Below are 19,534 nucleotides of genomic sequence, written 5' to 3' on the forward strand. Positions count from 1 at the left end.
CCTCTTGTCCCTGACCACTGACAAACTCTAAAGTTCTGCCTAGCTTAAAGAGTGTGACCACCTCTTAAAATAAAGTGTCCAGGTAACTTTCCCCCTCCTTGATGCATCGTATGTTTGCAGCTTGGTCTTCATCTAAATAATTCTGAGCTGAAGCTTCTCAAGCTGGAGACACTTACTTCAGAAGTGTCCACACTAGTGACCAGTATTCCCCACATTCCACAGTCGCACACATCACCTGCCCTGTCATCTTTATCATATTAAATTAATCATAATTTAATTACTTTTCCATAATTAATTTATAATTAATAAACCCCACCACTCCCAATAACCTTTCCTTAATACTACCAGTAAAACCTTATTATCATTAATAAATTAGACACAAGAGAAAGGAGCAAAATACTCACCGAACAATTACTTAGCTGGTTCCTTGTGACCTTATACTTTGATTATTACTTGCCTCTCGCACGGTTTTCAATCTCCCACTGTTTTTGCCCCTTTCTCCACTATTTTAAAATGGACTCTCGTTTCTCAGGCGGTTTTCAATTTCCTGCTGCTCTCGCCTCTCTCTCTGCTGTTTTAAAATGAAGTCTCACCTCTTACAAAGTTTTCAATCTCCTAGGAGCAGCGCTGTTTTATTCAACCTCCATTGCAACTCATCATGCTTTCTCCCCTCTAGTTCACGGCCGTCATCACCCCTCTCCTTAATCCCATTGTCCTTCCAAGCTACTTCCAACCTCCCTTTCCTTTCCAAAGTTCTTGAATCTGTTGTCGTCTTCCAAATCTATGCCCATCTTTCCTGAAATTCTATCGTTGAATTACTCCAATCAGTTTTCTTCCTCTGCCACGATACAAAGAAGGTGCTTATCAAAGTTACAAATGACATTCTACGTGGCCATGACAAAATTAAGCCATCCCTCTCACCCTTCTTGGCCTGTCACCAGTGTCAGACATGGCTGACTGCTCTATCCTTCTCCAACACCTCTCCATTGTCATCTGGCGGGTGGGATTGCTCTCACCTGTTTCCATTCTTAGCTATCCCAAAATAACCAGAGTACCATTTGCAATGGCATTTCTTCCTGCTCCCACACTCTGGTGTCTCCTAAGGATCTATCCTTCATCCCCTCCTATTCCTCATTTACATGCTACTCCTAGGCAACATCAACCAAAAGTGCAGCTTCAATTTTCACATGTACGTGGATAAAACCCAGCTCTATCTCATCATCACCTCTCTCGACTCTTCTAGTTTTGCTAAATTATTAGACTGCTTATCTGACATCCAGCACTGGATGAGCAGAAATTTCATCCAATAGTGGCAAGACTGAAAGCATTGTTTTCTGTCTCTGCTCCAAACTACATTCCCTAGCTACTGAATCCATCCCTCTCTTTGGCAACTTTCTGAGACTAAACCAGACTGTTTGCAACCTTGGTGTCATATTTGAACTCAAGATAAGCTCCCGTCTACATACTTGTGCCAAGTCCTGTTCACCTATCACCCCAGTGCTCGCTGACCTACTTTGGCTCTCAGTCAAGCAATGTCTTGATTTTAATATTCTCATCCTTGCTTTCAAATCCCTTCATGACCTCACCCCTCCCCATCTCTGCAATCTCCTCCAGCCCCATAATACCCCCTATCCCCGTTATATCCACACTCATCTAATTCTGGCCTCTTGAGCTTCTCCAATATTTATTACGTCGCTATTGGAGGCCAGGCCTTCAACTGCCTAGGCCTTATGCTCTGGAATTCCTTCCCTACTTCCCTGCCTCTTTCCACTTTTAAGACATTCTTCAAAACATACCTTTTTGACCAAGCTAACCTAATATCTCTTTATGTAATTTGGTATCATATTTTGTTTTATACTGCTCCTTGGCTTGGCACATTTTATTATATTAAAAGCTCTAAGCAAATATAAGTTGTCATTGTTGTTATGTTTCCTTTGCCTTTCCCTTGCAATTTCTCTGTCTTCACTCAAATTCACATTGTGCATTAACTTCCGCACCCACATCCAATTATTGATTCACCACAATGCAAAACCTTGCCATCTTTTTCGAGTACTCATGTCACATTTACCCCATTTATATTTCTAACCTTTTATGCAGACTGTTGCTTTTAAACTGCCAGGCGTTATTTGACTTGCCATGAACAATGTTGCAGGATAGTTAAAATGATTTAGAAATAAGCATGTCTGGAACATATTCTAGTCAAGCGGACCATACATTTATGAATTTTGATGATTAAGTGAGTATGCAGTTGTTCAAAATATGCAATCTGCTAAAGTCTCTAGATCCAAGCAATTTGTATTGGTGGGGTGTGGATACACTTTCTAGCTGTGTGTAGAAGGAGATTGATCAACCTTCTCATCAGTGGGCTCAGAGAACTGGAGACCTCAAGACAGCAAAGTGGAAGTCTAGGTCCATTGTAATGCATACTATATTTATACTCTCTTTGAAGATTGGGACTCAATACTTATAGGGAATTCTCCAATTTCTCATTCCTCTCTCATGTTTTACCTTACTCTGGAATGCAGTAGACTCCTTTTCTATCATTCAGAACTATCCTAGTCTAAAATACCTAACAGAAGTTGCACTTGTGAAGGAAAGTATTAGGGGAGAATGAACAGACACCTCCTCGTGGCTGTCTAGTGCTGATTGAGGGCTGTGAATAAGTCATACTCAATCTAAAAGAATTCCATGGGCAACATTTTCCTCCCGCTGGGGGGGGATGTGCAGGAGCAGGCGCGGGTGGGCGGGTTCACAATCAGCGCCCCTAGTCGGGGGTACGCCACCATTTTACGTGGGTGGGCCAGTTAAGGCATGCATGCAAAAGAGCGCACAGATCTTGCTGAGGCAAAGTGCTGCCTCAGGGAGATCAGCTCAGGTTTGAAACATTAAATAAAGAGTAAAAAATTTCACTGCCATGTCATCTCATGTGACACTGTCACATGAGTTGGGACATGTCCATAACTTTTATTTTCAAATATTCTAAAATTTCTGAAATCTGCCCATTGGATGAGGTTTCATGTCTTTTCAGAAGCCCGCCAGGGCTCCCGGCCTGCCCACCAACCTTAAGGTTGGACGGGCAGGTCCATTAGTGATTTTAATTACTTTTTTAATGGCCCTAATAGGCTTTTGACAGGTCAGCGGGCATGAAGCCGAGGTTAGCTGCGTGCCCGCCGACCTGAGAATGTAAATGACGCAGGGTGATGTCAGGATGCCTGTCCGACATCACCCCGCATCATTTTATGCGTCATCGAGCAGGCCCCCCCCCCCCCCTGCTTGCGGACTGGAAGATGCAGCTCCTTGTATCTTGGCAAATGGGTGGTGAGGGTGTATTTGTGGAGAAAATGAAAAGTCCTTATAAAATGTGGAAAAACACAACTTACACTTCTTAAATATTCTAGCATATTAGGCACAATATTGAAAAAATCTTTTAAAGCAAAGTTATTAGTTTTCAACAGCCAACTTATTCAAAATTAAAAACATTTAAAATTAAATGAACTTTTTTTCCAACACATTTTATTCTGATCCAATTCCATGATGGCAGAAATCTGAAAAGAATGCAAATGTTGCTTGCACACAAAAGGCTGTTTAATTATTAAACAAAGTTTATCACTTGCTGTCATGATCTCTATATTAAAAATAAGCAACCTGTCCCTTCTTCTGAAATTCAATATGGCAGCCATGTAACTAAAAACATTTGATAAACAGAACAGCTTTGACACTTCCATATCAGTTACTGTAACATAATATACACTGACTGTTATTTTCTTAGTAAACAACTGGATTTTCACTTGATAAATTTCCGGTAATTATGTCACAAATGTTAATATTTTAGCATGCATATCATCGCACATCAAACACACAGGGCACAAAAGTTAGCTTTTACGATGGCAGCTGTTGTTATCAAAAGTAATCGACACAGAGTAAAACAGTCCCCTAGAAACAGCACAGTATAATTTAAAAAAAAACTAACATAAGATTTTCTGTCAATGCTGTGATCTTGCATGACAGCGAGAAACTCTTTTTAAAAATGAATTCAAGGATGTGGGCTTCGCTGGCTAGACCAGCATTTGAGAACGTGGTCATGATCTGCCTTCTTGAACTGCTGCAGTCCATTTAATGGAGGTACACCCACAGCTGTTAGGGAGGGAATTCCAGCATTTTGACTCTGTGAGAGTGAAGGAATGGCAATTTGGTGCCAAGTCAGAATGGTGTGTAGCTTGCAGGGGAAATTGGTGGTGTTCCCATGCACCTGCTGCCCTTGTCCTTCCAGTGTAGTGGTTGTGGGTTTGGAAAGTGCTGTCGAAGGAGCTTTAGTGAGTTACTGGAGTTCATCTTGTATATGTTACACACTGCTGCCACTGTGCATCGGTGGTGAAGGGAGTGAATGTTTAAGGTGGTGGATAGGGTGCCAACCAAGCGGGCTGCTTTGTTCTGGATGGTGTCGAACCTCTTGAGTGTTTTTGGAGCTGCACTCATCCAGGCAAAAGGAGAGTATTTCATCACACTCCTGACTTGTACCTTGTAGATGGTGAACAGGCTTTTGGGAGTCAGGAGGTGAGTTACTCACTGCAGAAAGCCCAGCCTCTGATCTTTTTTTGTAGCCACAGTAGTTATGTGGCTAGTCCAGTTCAGTTTCTAGTCAACAGTAACTCCCAGGGTGTTAATAGTGGGGGATTCAGCGATGGTAATGCCATTGAATGTCAGGGGGAGATGGTTATATTCTCTTTTGTTGGAGATGGTCATTGCCTGACACTTGTATGGCCTGAATGGTACTTGCCAATTATCAGCTAAAGCCTGAATGTTGTCCAGGTCTTGCTGTGTAGGACATTGACTTCTTCATGTTATGTCTCTGTGTTTTATGATATTATATGAACCTCCCAATAAGATTATTGTTGTACAATCACTCCAGGCTGTCTGCTTTTATTCAATTGAGGTAAACTAAATTTGGGCTAGTGAACTGGCAAGTATAGTGTCTGAAAGTGGGTACCACAGCAACACTTCATCAATCTCAATCAGTTTGACCTTAATTATTGGGTCACTTACAGTTCAGGACATATTAGATCTTGCTTGGAAGTAGATGAAAACAATTTTCATCCAAGGCAGCACGAAGTTTAATTGGATATAGTGTATAGAATCAATTAGGTAACAGTCATTTATAATATTGTACATCAAAAGGGTTTCTGAAAATTAAAAGAAAAATGATGCAAACCAATCTGGAAAGTTGGGGAATTTGGTTCCTTCCTTAGTTTAGATTTTGTGACAAAGTATAGTAATTCAGTTATTTTATTACTATTTCATATTTTTTAAAAATAGTCATAGGCAGGATTTTGGAACTGACGTGAAGTTTCCGTAAAATTATATTTTACAATAAAATACTATTTAAAGAACGTCTAGTTCTGAAATGTTTGAAGATTTTTCTTGTTAAAATAGACTTCCAGAAAGATTACTATCACATAATATTTGAAAATGTAATTAGTTAAGAGGTAGGAAAGATCGTGATGCAGTAAGCTTTCCTCTTTGCATTGAAATGTTGCTGTCTTGGCGGCATCCAGTAAAGGTGCTACAGCTGACTTTACAAAACTCTGTAAATCGATGTAAAAACTTGGTTTTCAGACCACTTTAGACAGGCACAAACTCACTTTCGATAGAACTTTCTGCAGTTTAATTTCGCTATACTATCGGGAACCCGCTCTGCACCCTAGTTGTAGCCAAAGTTTGCAATGCACCAGGGACAACGTCATGTCGTTTCATAGATTACCTTACAAGCCACCTGCTAAAATGATACATCATATGAATTATTTCATCAGAACAAGAAATACCTTTATATTTATTTATATATATTCTATAATATATATATGTATGTCTATATATAAACGCCCTCTGCAAACCCAACCAAAAACTTTTATTAAAAAAAGATAACTGGGAATTTATTTTCTAAAAAAGAAAAACGCCCTTAACAAAACCAAAGCAGAAACTTTCAAGATGAGGACATGCTTCAGGCTAATGTTTACAATGGCTACACGTGAGGACAGTGTTTGGGCTCTGAGCGCTGGGGCTCTGTGACGTCACAGGCGGACAGGTTGAATGACGTCACCGCTGTTGCTGACTCGCCGCCTCGCGCTCCCCAACAAACGGTAAGTTTAAAAAGCAGGCTCGCGCACCCTTTAACCTTCCAACACAACGGTCAGAGAGACTGGGCAGAGAGGGAGGGGAGCAGGGGAAGCGGTACTCGGCTGCTCGTTAACTGCACAGTCTGACTGTTTGTTTGTCTCTCTCTGCGCGCTCTGAGTTGGGGGCGGAGGGTGTAAAGTAGGGTCGCCGCCGCCGACGCGTCTGTGAGTTAATCCCGAGTGTTGGAACCTCACAGATTCTGAGTGATGAACCTTCAGTATCTTCCCTGGGGCCGAGAGATAAAGCGCTATTCCTATACCTCTAACCGACGTCCGCCCCACTTTTACAATAATCTTTAAATGCCAGCGCTCGGGGGGGGGGGGGGGGGGGGGGGGGTGGGGGGGAGTGTGCAATAAACACTCACTTCCAGCCTCTTCAGCAAATAAATTAAAACTAATCTCTAACCCCCGTCTCTCTTGCGTTTCTATTTTATATTAGTTTCACGTTATATCTATAGTTATTTCAAAAGAAATAATGGAGCTGTTGTGTCACTTTTTATTTACAAAGAAAAATAATTATGGGGGTTAACTTTTCAGTTGTATATTTTTCTTTATACTTGGGGCTTTATTTGTACCTGTTTGGCTTTGTTCTGTCTGAGTTATGACTGAGGCCTTTCTCCCTTCAGGCGGGCAGTGAGTAGGCCAGTGGATTTTAGGCCGTTTTATTTTATAAGCTGTCACCTGCCGCTTCGAGGCGTCGAGAGCCGTCGGGGAAAAAGGACATAATACAAAACACAAAATGCGTAGAAACTAAACAGGCGACGGGTGGCGTCAACCTAACTTGATGTCAGAAAATTAAAAACTCGCAATGTCCGCTCCCGATTGACGTGTCGCCCGGCCAATCGCCTGCGTGTTCCGCGTGATTGACGTGGCGCACGCTCACTGCACTGGCCGCTGGGCTGATTGACAGTTGACGGAACCAATTGGTGCTTCAGCTGCCCTGATTGACAGCTGACACGGGCCAGCCCGTGCCCTGGCTGGAGTGATTGACAGGTTGGTGAGACAATGGGAGTTGCTGCGCGGCTGTGTGCCCCCGGGTAGCAGTGATTGATTAGACAGAGCATGTGATTGACGGCGGTCTGAGTCAACCGGGGAGCAGTGTGTTACATAACAGGAATTCGGACCTACCTTAAACCAATCAATCTGGTCAACAGGCAGCAGCCGGGCTGGTGCGATGCTGCACCAATCACTGTAGTCTCGGGGCTGGATGTCTGGTTATCATGTTAGGTTGTCTTTTGTGTATACAGAAGATGGATACAGTATTCAAAGTGTCTACTTTGGAAATGTGTTTTATTTCTGGGAATATATCCCTGCACTTGGGCAAGTAAGGTATGTGACATCTAAAAATAATAGCAGTATTGTCAAATAATTTGGAAACTTCTGTGTTTTTTTCGTTTTGACTATCATGATCAAGTGAAATTTTAGATTAATTTGAGACTTTAGATGGTCGCTTCAGTGAATTATAGGGTTTTGAGGGCTGTAATAATCTAGTATCTGTGTCGAGCACTGGCTTTTTCAATTGTGCCCTTAGGGAAAAGGTGATGAAGGTTTGGGTGGGTATGGGAGGGGGTGGCTTGCGGGGGACATTAAAAAAATCCAGGTCGAAGTGGGAATTTTAAATTCCTTTGTTCGTTTGATATTCAGTGTATTAGTGAAAAAAACACAGTTCGCTGTTTTTCGTCTGCTGGGGAATCTTTGAGAGTAAAAAATGTTAACAGTTTGGTAAAAGTCTGGAAGTGCATTACCAGGCCCCAGCTGCAGAAGATGCAAGTAGTTTTCATCTGGAGACTGTTAGGTTGACGATTCTGAAAAATAATTTATTTAATCAAGGGAGGGGTGGGGGTTGTTTTTAACTTATTTATTTATGTATATACCCTGGAAAATGCTAACTGTTTTATCATCTTTTGTTGTACTAAATTGAGCCAGTTTTTTTAACGAAGTTGTATTTGCGATTTCGTGTGCAGCAAATACTCTTTTTAATAGTTCTGACTTGCCACCTTTCTATTTAATTTTTATTTGAAAGCTATCGTTGTCATGGTCCATACCTTTCCTAAGATTTTGTTAAAACCATAGTCAACCAATATTGTAGCTTGTTAGCAATTTTTTTTGAAAATTACTCATAATTAGATATTTTAATGTAAAACAGAAAATACAACATTTAAGCAACACCCAAATTAAAAACTAGTTATTTTCCTGATTTAGTTAAAAGGGACACGTTAGTACTTTCTGAATTTTTCTCCAGATTTGTTCCTGTTAAAATAATAACCACTATATTTAATTATATAATCTTTTAAAATATTTTGATCAGTATCTTCATGTGTCACTTTATATATGAAAAGCACACCATTCTGACTTTCTGAAACATTTCTAGCCTGTTCATTATTTTGGTGTCTATACCTGAATCCATAGACATCCATATTTTTAATAAACTAATGGTCATTATTTACAAACTTCTTGGCCATGTCTAATTAGTTTTGTATTTACAGTTTATAAGTTATTTGAGACATTGCTGCCATTATAGGTGGTGCACAATGTGTATTATTCTTTGGTCATAAGGAATAAAGCTAATTCTAGGAAATCAGTGGCTTTACTTCTCTATGGATCCAGTGGTTATTAATAAAACTTATAATTACCATGTATGGTGAGGAAGAACACACATGGAATCTTTGCTACAAATATATGAACATTCTCATTTTTTTAATGTCACAATATCCTTTTAAATAAGTTGAAATAAAATTAACAACAGCACCTTAAAGAATAAAGAAAATATGGCAAAGTATTGCAGTGTAGATTTCAGTTTTGTTTCTCAAATGAAAGTCTGTTACAAATTAATGCTGTTACAATAAATGCTTATTTAACTTGTACCAGGAAGTCAGTAACTTTATGAATTTCAGGAAAAAGTTCTTAATATTAGATCTGTTGTTCATATATTTGATAATTTAATGGTTAAGTTGAAAATTACTTCACCCAATGGTAAGATGGCCCCATCTTGACAAAGTTTTGGATATATAAGCCACTTTTGTACAATGAAGGATGTTTAAGGTAATGGGGCCTTGCAACAATATTCCGCATTTTCAAAAAACAACTCAGCCAATCACCATTTAAAGAATCTTAGATTCCTCTTTCTTCTCTCTTCCCCTTTCTGCCTCCCCCCCCCACCCATTCTGCCTTTGTTTGCTTATAAATATTTACTTCCAAATTATAATGTGCTTTCTGTCCTACATTGATTGCAATATATGGACAAGATCAACAAAAAGACATAATCTAATAAGAAAAGCTAAATACAAAAACTGAGATTTTTTTCCCTAAATATAGAAGCTGTTTTTTATTCATTTATTTGCATGTGCTAAGCTGAAAAATAGCTGCTCTGTGGAATCTTTATTTTAGTTAATATAATTGTTGATTTGATAATTTAAAAACTTCTTAAAGTTAAAAATTAGTGATATAATACTCTTGCTACGTCAACATTTTGGGTTGAACAGACTTCAGTTGAATTTTGTTGTCCACCTGCCGCTTGATTTCTATTTCTGAGTGGAAATAGATGTCTTGATCTTGCTGCAGCAGATCTTTTAAGCTAAGTGGGAATTCCTGATCCAAATTTTAAATAAGATAAGCGTCAATTTAGATGGACAAGGGTGCTTCTTTAATTTGAAAAAAAACCTCAATTAGCAGTTCTGGCAAAGCAACACTTTTTTTCCCATGGATGCAAAATGCAAACCTCATTTTTTTGCTCTCCTAAAACATTTCTCTAAACCAAACTTTCTATCTACTCATTGTTCCCCATCATTTTAATACACCAATTTACAAGATTCTTAAGTTGACCTAAAATTTGATTTCATCCTTGCAGAAATTTAGAGCTTTACTTATAAAGAGTTATTTGCATATATAAATCTACATTGTCACAGTGAGAACTTCTGCCTTTGACATTAATTTGTTCATCAATGTTTTAATCTACAAATGCTTATCCTCCAGGCTGTGTATGGTTGGAGTTATTTAAATTGAAAGGTTTCTACATACCCTGTGACCCGTGTTTCCTGTGCTTAAGGTTAAGGCACAAAAAGAGAAAAAGAATTGACACATTGCCTAATCAAAAAGGCATAGATTTATGTTTTGCTAACAGGGGTCCATATTAAATCATTTGCATCCAATAATATTTACTAATGGTTGACCTTGTGCTTAAATTGAAAATACCATATTTGTGGATGGATGGTATGCTCCATTGTTTGGAACCTTTTTTTTACTGTTTGTCAAGAATTTAGCCTGAATACTATATTTCTGCTTAAGTTTATTCTCATGTAGACAGCTAGATACTTGTACAAAATGGGGACATTGTGAACATTGCTGTAGATTTATTTGTAGAGCCTTCAGCAAAAGCTTGCTACCAACTTCTGGGTGTTTATGGCACATAATGTGAGCCAACTATCTCATGTTTTGGAAACATTCCATTTTTAACTCTATTTCCTCACATGGATAAAAATAATGGTTGAAATGCAAGGAAATGTTCTTTAATATATTTTGTTTTTGAGAGCCACTCTCTGCTATCAAAGAACTTTTCGCATATCTATGAAAAAACAAAAATACACTACTAAAAGCTGCAAAACAAACTTGGTGTACTCTACCATAATTGCAGTTACATAGATTGTAGTAACAATAATGACACCCTCACTCGTGAGGCCCAGGCAGTGGCACATGACTTAAATAATCTGTACACTAACCAACTCTTTGCATATTGTTACTGCAATAATATGATATTAGTGAAGCTGAGTTTACACATCCTTGTTAGTAGATTCTTTTATAAACCTATCTTTGGCACATGTTTACCAGTTTGTGGCTTTTTCATTTCTTCATTATACGTTTCATGACCTAGGATATTCCCTACAGTGCACACACCTTGATGTTAGTATACTGCAAATGCTTGAAATACTTGGCTTCAAAGTACTGTGTTGTAATGTGAGTGTGGTGTACTTTACAGAATGTTTGATAACTGGTTTGTATGTACAAAGGCAGTAGTACAGATTTTAGCTTTCTAGGTTTCCAGATTTGTTTAGCTTTTTTCTTTAAGGTTAGATTTTTAAATAGCTGACACAAAATATATTTCTTTAACTACAGATTGCTAATCATATCACTAAAAGCTGAATTGTTAAGAGTATTTTTTGTTTCTTCATTTCCTTTTATTTTTAAAAATCCATTTTATTAACATTTCAGTCAAAGAACTTTTTATAGATTTACCTTAAAAGAATTTAATTTCCTTTGCTGTTCTTTGGGCCAAATTGTCTTTCACTGGAGGGTGGGTTGTTCTCTATTTTGAGTCTAAGTAAAAACAGAAGAAAATAATGCATTTATATGGCATCTTTCAAATCTCAGAATTTCCCAGACAATGGAGTACCTTCACAGTTGTAATGCAAGGAATCACAACAATTTGCACACAGATAGGTCCTACAAACAGCAATGAAATGAATGACCAATTAAACAGTTTTCATAGTTGTAGGTTAAATATGTTTTTAGAGGGTACTGGGAGAAGTCCTTTGCACTTCAAATAATGCCATAGGATTTTTTATGCCTGCCCTGCAGGCTGATGGCTCTCGGTTTAACATCTCATCAGAAAGCTGGCATCTCTAGCAGCACAGTCCTGAATATGTGCTCAAGACTCGAGTAGGGTTTGAACTTAGCACTCTGTGACTCCAAAGTGAGAGTACTACCACAGAACCAAAACTAACATCTTCGGTTTCTCATTGGGCTTATATTCGAGATGAATAATGCATGGTTTCATTAAGTTAACTAGTTATTGTTGATTTCAAACAAAGAAACTTAGTTTTTTTTTAAATATAATTTTCATGAAAGTCTAGAATAGATATATTTCACTTATATTGTCCATATAGGAGTATTTTATCATTATGTGAACACAAGCCACTTAGCTATGTGTGATAATTCTAGGTTGGGTATCTTACTTCAATAACAGTTCTCCAAGGATAATATAATTATAACAGTTTTTAAAATTGTTGCTAAATCACACCACCTTAACCTGTATTGTTAGTTTAGGAGAAAGATGTTTTTTTATTCATTTATGGGATGTGGACATCAGTGGCAAGGCCAGCATTTATTACCCTTCCGGAATTGCACTTGAGAAGGTGGTGGTGAGCTGCCTCCTTTACCCACTGTACGTACACCCACAGTGCTGCTAGGAAGCTCCAGGATTTTGACCCAGTGACAGTGAGAAGCCAATGATATAGTTCCAAGTCAAGATGGGGTGTGTGTCTTGGAGGGTAACTTGTAGTTGGTGGTGTTCTCATGCTTCTGCTGCCCTTGTTCTTCTAGGTGGTTGAGCTCATGGGTTTGGTAGTTGCTGTCAAAGGACCCTTGGTGAGTTGCTACAGTGCACCTTTATGGGTGGTACACACTGCTGCTGTTGTACATCAGTGGCGGAGGGAGTAAATTTTTAAGGCATTGGACAGGTGCTGATCAAGGCTGGTGTTAAGCTTTTTGAATGTTAGAGCTACACTTATCAAGGCAAGTGGAGAATATTCCATCACACTCCTGACTTATGCTTTGTAGGTGGTGGACAGGCTTTGGGAGTATCTTGAATCTATGTCAGTGTTTGACCTATTACTGGCTGGAATGTGAGGGTGGTAGAGAGAGGAGGAGGAGGAGCTTCCAGTGAATAGAGAACGCAACTGCAGAATGACCCAATACTGTGTATTTTCTCTCGTTTGTGTGACACAGTCTTTTAAACTGGTTATCTTTCTTTGAAATCCAAAATGATATCTTCAGAGCTTTTGCTTTTTTCTAATTTTCATTGCATTATTAAGTTACAGTATTTTAAATTACATTTTTCTAACAACCAGTTTTATAATCTAAGAATTTATTGCAGTTTTGAGCTTTATCAGCAATCGTGGGTAGTCTCTCTTCTGATTTCTGGAGGGCTTCTGGTGTATGTAAACAAGTTAAAAAATGAAATGTGAAAAATTAAATTTGCTTTTAACAATCTGAACTAGGAGGAAATGTGAATTGTATGTAAACATGCCTTCTATTGTGCACTATATTTAAGAAACTGATTTAGTAGACTCCATTAGGATTTAATTATTGTTGCTATGAAATCTGATTTTCGTCTTGCCCAAAAGAACAATCTGTCTTCATTCAGTATTTTTAGACTGTATTGAAGTTGAACAGGTGAATTAATTGTTCTGGAGGTAGGAGTTGTTCTCAATATCTCCTGATTGTTTCTGATGTCCTGGAGAGCCCACATGTAACCCCAAATTGAGGTTTTTTGAAAAAAGTATTGGAAGCTAAACAAACAGAAAATACAAAATATGTTTGGTAATTGCTAACTAAAAATAATTGGAATGATTTCAAAAAAGCAACACAGAGTTTCAGATATGTGATAGGGAATAGAGGGCATGCTGGTAATTCCAATCTCAAGAACTAATGTTCTATCACAAAATGAGAACTTTGAAAGTGGTTATGCCATGTCGGCCAGTACTTCCCAATGTTGAAGATACATCAAAAACATCATTGAATGGTGAACAGTCTTCTGGTTTTCCAGAGCAACTTATTAGCCTCCCTAATTTCAGCAGGGTAAAGATAATTATCATTTGAACAATAAAAACCCTACAAAATATGTGGTCTTGTTTTCCTGGTGATAGGTTGAAGAGTATTATGCTGGTGTTTAAACACAGAAGAGTACATTATTGTGAGTGAATACAGGTGAAGTGCCAATGCACTGCTGGAACAAGGGAATTTCCTCCAGTTTAATTCTAGGAAAGTCTTGTCTTTATAGGAGTAAAAATAATCCTATTGTAATAGATTTCTGTATCACCAGTTATATGGAATTCTGATCCTGGTTCCACAATTGCACAACCTTCTCTTGTGGGTTATTCACTGTATTTTTACCTACTACCTACACTGTTAGTTCTTAGAACCTTTTATTCCTTTGCTAGTGTGACAGTTCCATCAAAATAATGATTTTCTCCCTGATTGCTTTCAGTTCTGCGACATAAACAATAGTCAAGTATACTTGTGTGCCATTTCATTAGAACACTGCTACTGCAGGGGAGAAGTGTCATATTCCTTGTACTGGCCCATGATCTGACAGTATAAAAGTATTGAACTCTTGATGTTTTTCGAACATTCACAGTTTTAGTGATTCACTGTTTTAGCGATTTAGTACCAAGTGTTACCACAGGAGGCCCTCAGTCTCCTATGCAAATGTTGGCACTTCATATAGTGCTGGACAGTTGGCTTTTTAACATTTAATTTTATAGCTCCGTGGATTATAATATTTTGTGCAATTATGAGCCAAAAAGGTAGACCTCATGCCTGTGGAATTTAAAATCCCTTTATTCTTCTTTTCTGTCTGCGATAGAGCATTCGACTACCAGTCGAAGTCGAAAGCTATACTTTACCACAGAAAAAGTATTGTCTTAGATGTTGATTCAAACAAAATTCAGTATTATATTCCAAAACTCACTGAACCATCATGTAATGTATTAGAATTATAAGTAAAATAAGATTGTGTTTTTAGAACAAAATTGTAGAGTTTCAGTAGTGAAGTATTTTATACTGCATTTTAAATTTTTATATTTGTGTGTGCAATAGATAATATGCAATATAGTTCTCTCCAAAGGGAACAAATTCAGCAGCATCAAGATTGTTCTCATGGTATCTGAAGCTTCAGAATTACAGTGGGACAAGTTAATTTGCCCTTGGCACTGGCAGTCTGAATTGGTTGAGAACTCATTTGTTTGTGCATTTGGAAGATTAGAACACCTCATTCAAATTAGGAACCATATGCCTGTAAGTAAAATAATATATAACTATGCCATTGCATTGATCATGGTGAATCAGTGGTTAGCCAAGTTTACAATAAAGCATTAAAGTAGAACATCTGTGTGAAGACTTTTACTATACTGAATTTCCCAGGGCTTTACTGATGTGGCTTGGGGTGTTAGGACCAAGAAACTGGAAGCATTGGGGAGGGAGGATCCTGTACATGGAACATCATGGGTAACACTGAGATGGAACAGTGAGCAGCCCCATGGTTTGGGAATGTGTGGGGTGGTTCCAGGGAGCACCAAGACTGTAGTTGAAGGTTTGAAAAGAGGGCCCTAAGAAATGGAGACAAGCAGAGATCTGGGCTTCATGGTGACAGGGAGATTTTGAGCATGGTTGGGGGCAGTCCTGTTTGGGAGCATGGGATGGTTTGGAGATGGAAATTTTGGACTGGTAAAGGACTTCGGGGGGTGGGAGCACAGGAAAATGGTACTGAAATCGTCCTTGGTTCTTTTAGGACTATCTATTCAACATCTACACATTTTGTCTCCTCCCTGACCTGACTGCAGCTTCATTTGCTCTGTTAGGCCTCTCCCCACTTCTTTCCCCATTGTCAGTTGGTTAGGTATCAGACTTGGCTCAGTGGTAACTCTCATTTGAGCCGGAAGGTTGTGGGTTCATGTCCCATGGCAATTGTCCAGCTGTTCAGTCAAAAAATATCCAACTGACAGTCAAGCTTTTAACCTAGGCTCAGGCCTTGAAATAAAAAAAGCTTAAAAAAAGACAGTGAATGATACCATTCAATAGACATGTTTCATAAAAATAGAATATGGAGTTTTTGAAGTGTTTTAAAATCTTATCTTAGACGTTAGAAATTCTAAAGTTGTTGAATTAATTTTCAAAAAAGTGTTTTGAATAATTTGATCTTAATTACCAGTGGGTTCTTTTAGCTAATCATTCAGAATTGGTTTCAGAAGTTATAAGCAGTTTCCCATTGGCAGTTTTCTAGCCCCCTCACTTAGCTTTTGATTTTGTCCATTTTCCTATCTTTTTCCATCCTGATTGTTGATTTGATGCTGTTTTACTTTGACCCAAAATGTGATCTTAAAGTGTTGACTCCCCCACTCCTTATAAATGTTGACATTTCAAGATTAGCTAATCATTTGGAATTGGTTTCAGAAGTTATAAGCAGTTTCCCATTGGCAGTTTTCTAGCCCCTCACTTAGCTTTTGATTTTGTCTATTTTCCTATCTTTTTCCATCCTGACTGTTGATTTGATGCTGTTTTACTTTGACTCAAACTGTGATCTTAAAATGTTGACCCACCCCTCCTTTATAAATGTTGACATTTCAAGAATTATGAAAAAAAATATGACCTAGAGAGGTTAAGGTTAACATGTAGAGGGAATACACACTTTACACACACAATTATTATCAGTGGCACTCCCTGTAATTGGTTCCGAGTATGGGGTCGCTGGCAAGGCTGCATGCAGTGTCCGTTGAATGTGATGTTGTGCTGCCTTGAGCTACTGCACTCATTATACTGATGGTGTTGGGAGGATTTGCAGGATACTGACCCAGCAACAATAAAATAGTGGTGATATATTACCCAATACAGGTTAGTGTTTAACTTAGAGGAACATTTTGGAGATGATGCTGCCAAACAGCTGCTCTTGACTTCCTTGGTTATTGAAGTTGGGGGAGGGATTTTCAGTCAAGACAGGCTCGACCAGTTGTTGAAGTGCACACTGTGGATAATGCTTACTGTAATCACAGTGTTCTGGTGGCAGAGGGGCAGATGTAGAGTCCAATGGAAGGAACATCAATCAAGCACACTATTTTATCTTGTATGGTGTTGAACATAGTGAGTGTTTCAGCTATGCCCATCTACCCTACTTGTAAATATTCCATTACATTTTGAGATTGAATCTTGCTAATTGAGGGGTTTTGAGTGATCAGGAGGTAAGCCACTCATTGCAGAGTATCCAGTTTCTGCACTGCTCTTGTAATTACGGTGTTGACATAGCTGGTCCAATTAAGCTTCAGATCCATGATGACTAGCAAAATAATGATGGTGAGGATACCTAAGAATATAAGAAATAGGAAAAGAAGTAGGACATTTGAACCCTTGAAACTTCTCCGCCATCCAGTAAGATCATGGCTGATTTGATTGTGGCCTTGCTCCACTTTCGTGTCAGCCACCTATAACTCTTGACTCCCTGACAGATCAAAAATCTGTCTAACTCAGCTTTGAATAGATTCAATAACCCAGACTCTGTCAATGCCTTATCAATTACATGGTTAATGTTGTTACAGTTAAGAGAATGGGTATTAATTGTCTTTGAGCACATAAATAGTGGATAGCTGGGACAGTGGGTTATGTGGGAAGAGAATTGCGAGACTGAACATGCCAATAAACTCTCAATAAAGAAAAGCTGTGTTTTTGGCTTCACCAAATGGTTTGGATCCTGTAACAGATTCCACTGCTCGCTGGGATAGCGAATTCCAAAGATTATGACCCTCTGAGAGAAGAAATTTCTCCTCATCTCCATCTTAAATGGGAGATCTCTTATTTTGAAACTGTGTCCCTTAGTTCTAGATTTCCCCCATGAAGGGAAACATCCTCTTAGCATCTACCCTATCAATCCCCATCAGAATCTTAGATGTTTCAGTAAGATCACCAGTCATTTTTTTACACTCCAATGAATATAAGCCCACCCTCAACTTTTCCTGAAAAGACAACCTCTAACCCAGGAATCAACCTAGTGAACCTTCTCTGAACTGCTTCCAAATGCAACACTAGCTCTCCTTAAATAAGGAGACCAAAACTGTATGCAGTACCACATTATGTGTGGTCTCAGCAATGCCTATACAGTTGTAGCAAGACTTCCCTACTTCATACCCTACCTCCCATGCAATAAAGACCAGCATACCATTTGCCTTCCGAGTTACTTGCTGTACCTGTATGCAAACCTTTGGTGATTCATGTACAAGAACACCCAGGTCCCTCTGTACCACAGCATTCGGCAGTCTCTCTCTATTTAAATAATTTACTTTTCTATTCTTCCCAACAAAGTTGATGATGGCACATTTTTCCACGTAAAGCTCCATCTGCCAAATTTTTGCCCACTCACTTAACCTGCCTATATCCCTTTGTAGACTTTGTATCCTCCTCACAACTTGTTTTCCTACCCATCTTTGTATTGTCAGCTAGTTTGACTACAATACTGCATGCCTTTGCCTGTAATTTCTCCTTCTCTCTTGTGCTCTTTTACTCGTCCTCTCTTGAGTTATCTACCCCTCACTGCCTGCTGTCACTCTTTTTACTTTTCCTTTTTTATGCCCAGCACCATTACTCCACTTTGCTCTTCCCTTGTGTCTGCACTGACTGCTGTTCCTTCAAACACACGCTCTATGCAGCTTCCCCTCTTTATATTCCTTTGTGCCTATGCTTACTCGCACTCTGATGATCTCTTGCACGGACACGTACTCTGTTTTGAATGTTTTCTCTCTCTTGGTCATCCTTTTTTCTGGTCTTGTACATCCTCCTGTTCCTTTGCCGCTTCTAAAGACAGAAGCTTTTGGACATGGAACCTTACCCATCGGTATGTCAGACAGCATCTGTGGAAGGAACAGATAGGATCTTCTGAGGAAGGTCTGTACCCAAATATCCTGTCTGTTCTCTCGATAGATGCTATTGGACCTGCTCAATGTTTTTAGATTTCCATCTCTTGTGGTGTTTTGCTTTTCGTTCCAATTTTTGATTTAATAGCCCTTGACTCTGAAGGCCAAATGGGGCTAAGAATTTTCTACCACTTTTTAAAATGTCATATTGTGCAGTAATTGTTTTTGGGTAATATTGATTCTACAATGAAATTATAATAAAATAGCACATAAAATCTGTTGGGTGAAGTGAATTCTGCAACACCAGGGCAAAGGTCTAGTGAAAGGTTGGATCAAGAAGTCAAGGAATAGGTTGTCCGGTCTTCCCTGTCTCTTCAGGAAACTGGGTTGGAGAAGGATCCCGGACCATAAGACATAGGAGCAGAAATTGGGCCATTTGGCCCATCGAATCTGCTCTGCCATTCAATAATGGCTGATAAGTTTCTCAACTCCATTCTCCCACCTTCTCCCCATAACCTTTGATCGCCTTACCAATCAAGAACCTATCTATCTCGGTCTTAAATACACTCAATGACCTGGCCTCCACAGCTTTCTGTGGCAATGAATTCCATAGATTCACCACTCTCTGGCCAACGGAGTTTCTCCTCATCTCTGTTCTAAAAAGTCTCCCCTTTACTCTGAGGCTGTGCCCTCGGGTTCTAGTCTCTCCTGCTAATGGAAACATCTTCCCCACATCCACTCTATCCAAGCCTTTCAGTATTCTATAAGTTTCAATCAGATCCCCCCTCATCCTTCTAAACTCCATCGACTATAGACCCAGAGTCCTCAAACGTTCCTCATATGTTAAGCCTTTCATTCCTGGGATCATTCTTGTGAACCTCCTCTGGGCCCTCTCCAGGGCCAGGACATCCTTCCTGAGATACGGGGCCCAAAATTGCTCACAAAATTCTAAATGTGGTCTGACCAGAGCCTTAA

At 39.0% G+C, this 19,534-nt stretch overlaps 1 protein-coding gene across 23 annotated transcripts in view; it reads left to right on the top strand.

The window, feature by feature from the left end:
- The first annotated feature begins 6,916 nt into the window (after positions 1–6,916).
- Positions 6,917–19,534, top strand: part of LOC121290601 (zinc finger and BTB domain-containing protein 20-like) — a 326,665-nt gene continuing 314,047 nt past the window's right edge. For 20 of the 23 annotated variants that reach the window (XM_041211235.1, XM_041211242.1, XM_041211230.1 and 17 more), the window contains exon 1: positions 7,264–7,499. The gene's annotated coding sequence lies outside the window, so the exon portion shown is untranslated. Of the gene's footprint in view, positions 7,164–7,260; positions 7,500–19,534 lie in introns of those variants that run through there. The other 3 variants (XM_041211246.1, XM_041211243.1, XM_041211253.1) reach the window with 2 other exon arrangements.

The sequence above is a fragment of the Carcharodon carcharias genome, chromosome 18 (assembly GCF_017639515.1).
Source record: "Carcharodon carcharias isolate sCarCar2 chromosome 18, sCarCar2.pri, whole genome shotgun sequence".
In the NCBI taxonomy this organism is placed as follows: Eukaryota; Metazoa; Chordata; class Chondrichthyes; order Lamniformes; family Lamnidae; genus Carcharodon; species Carcharodon carcharias.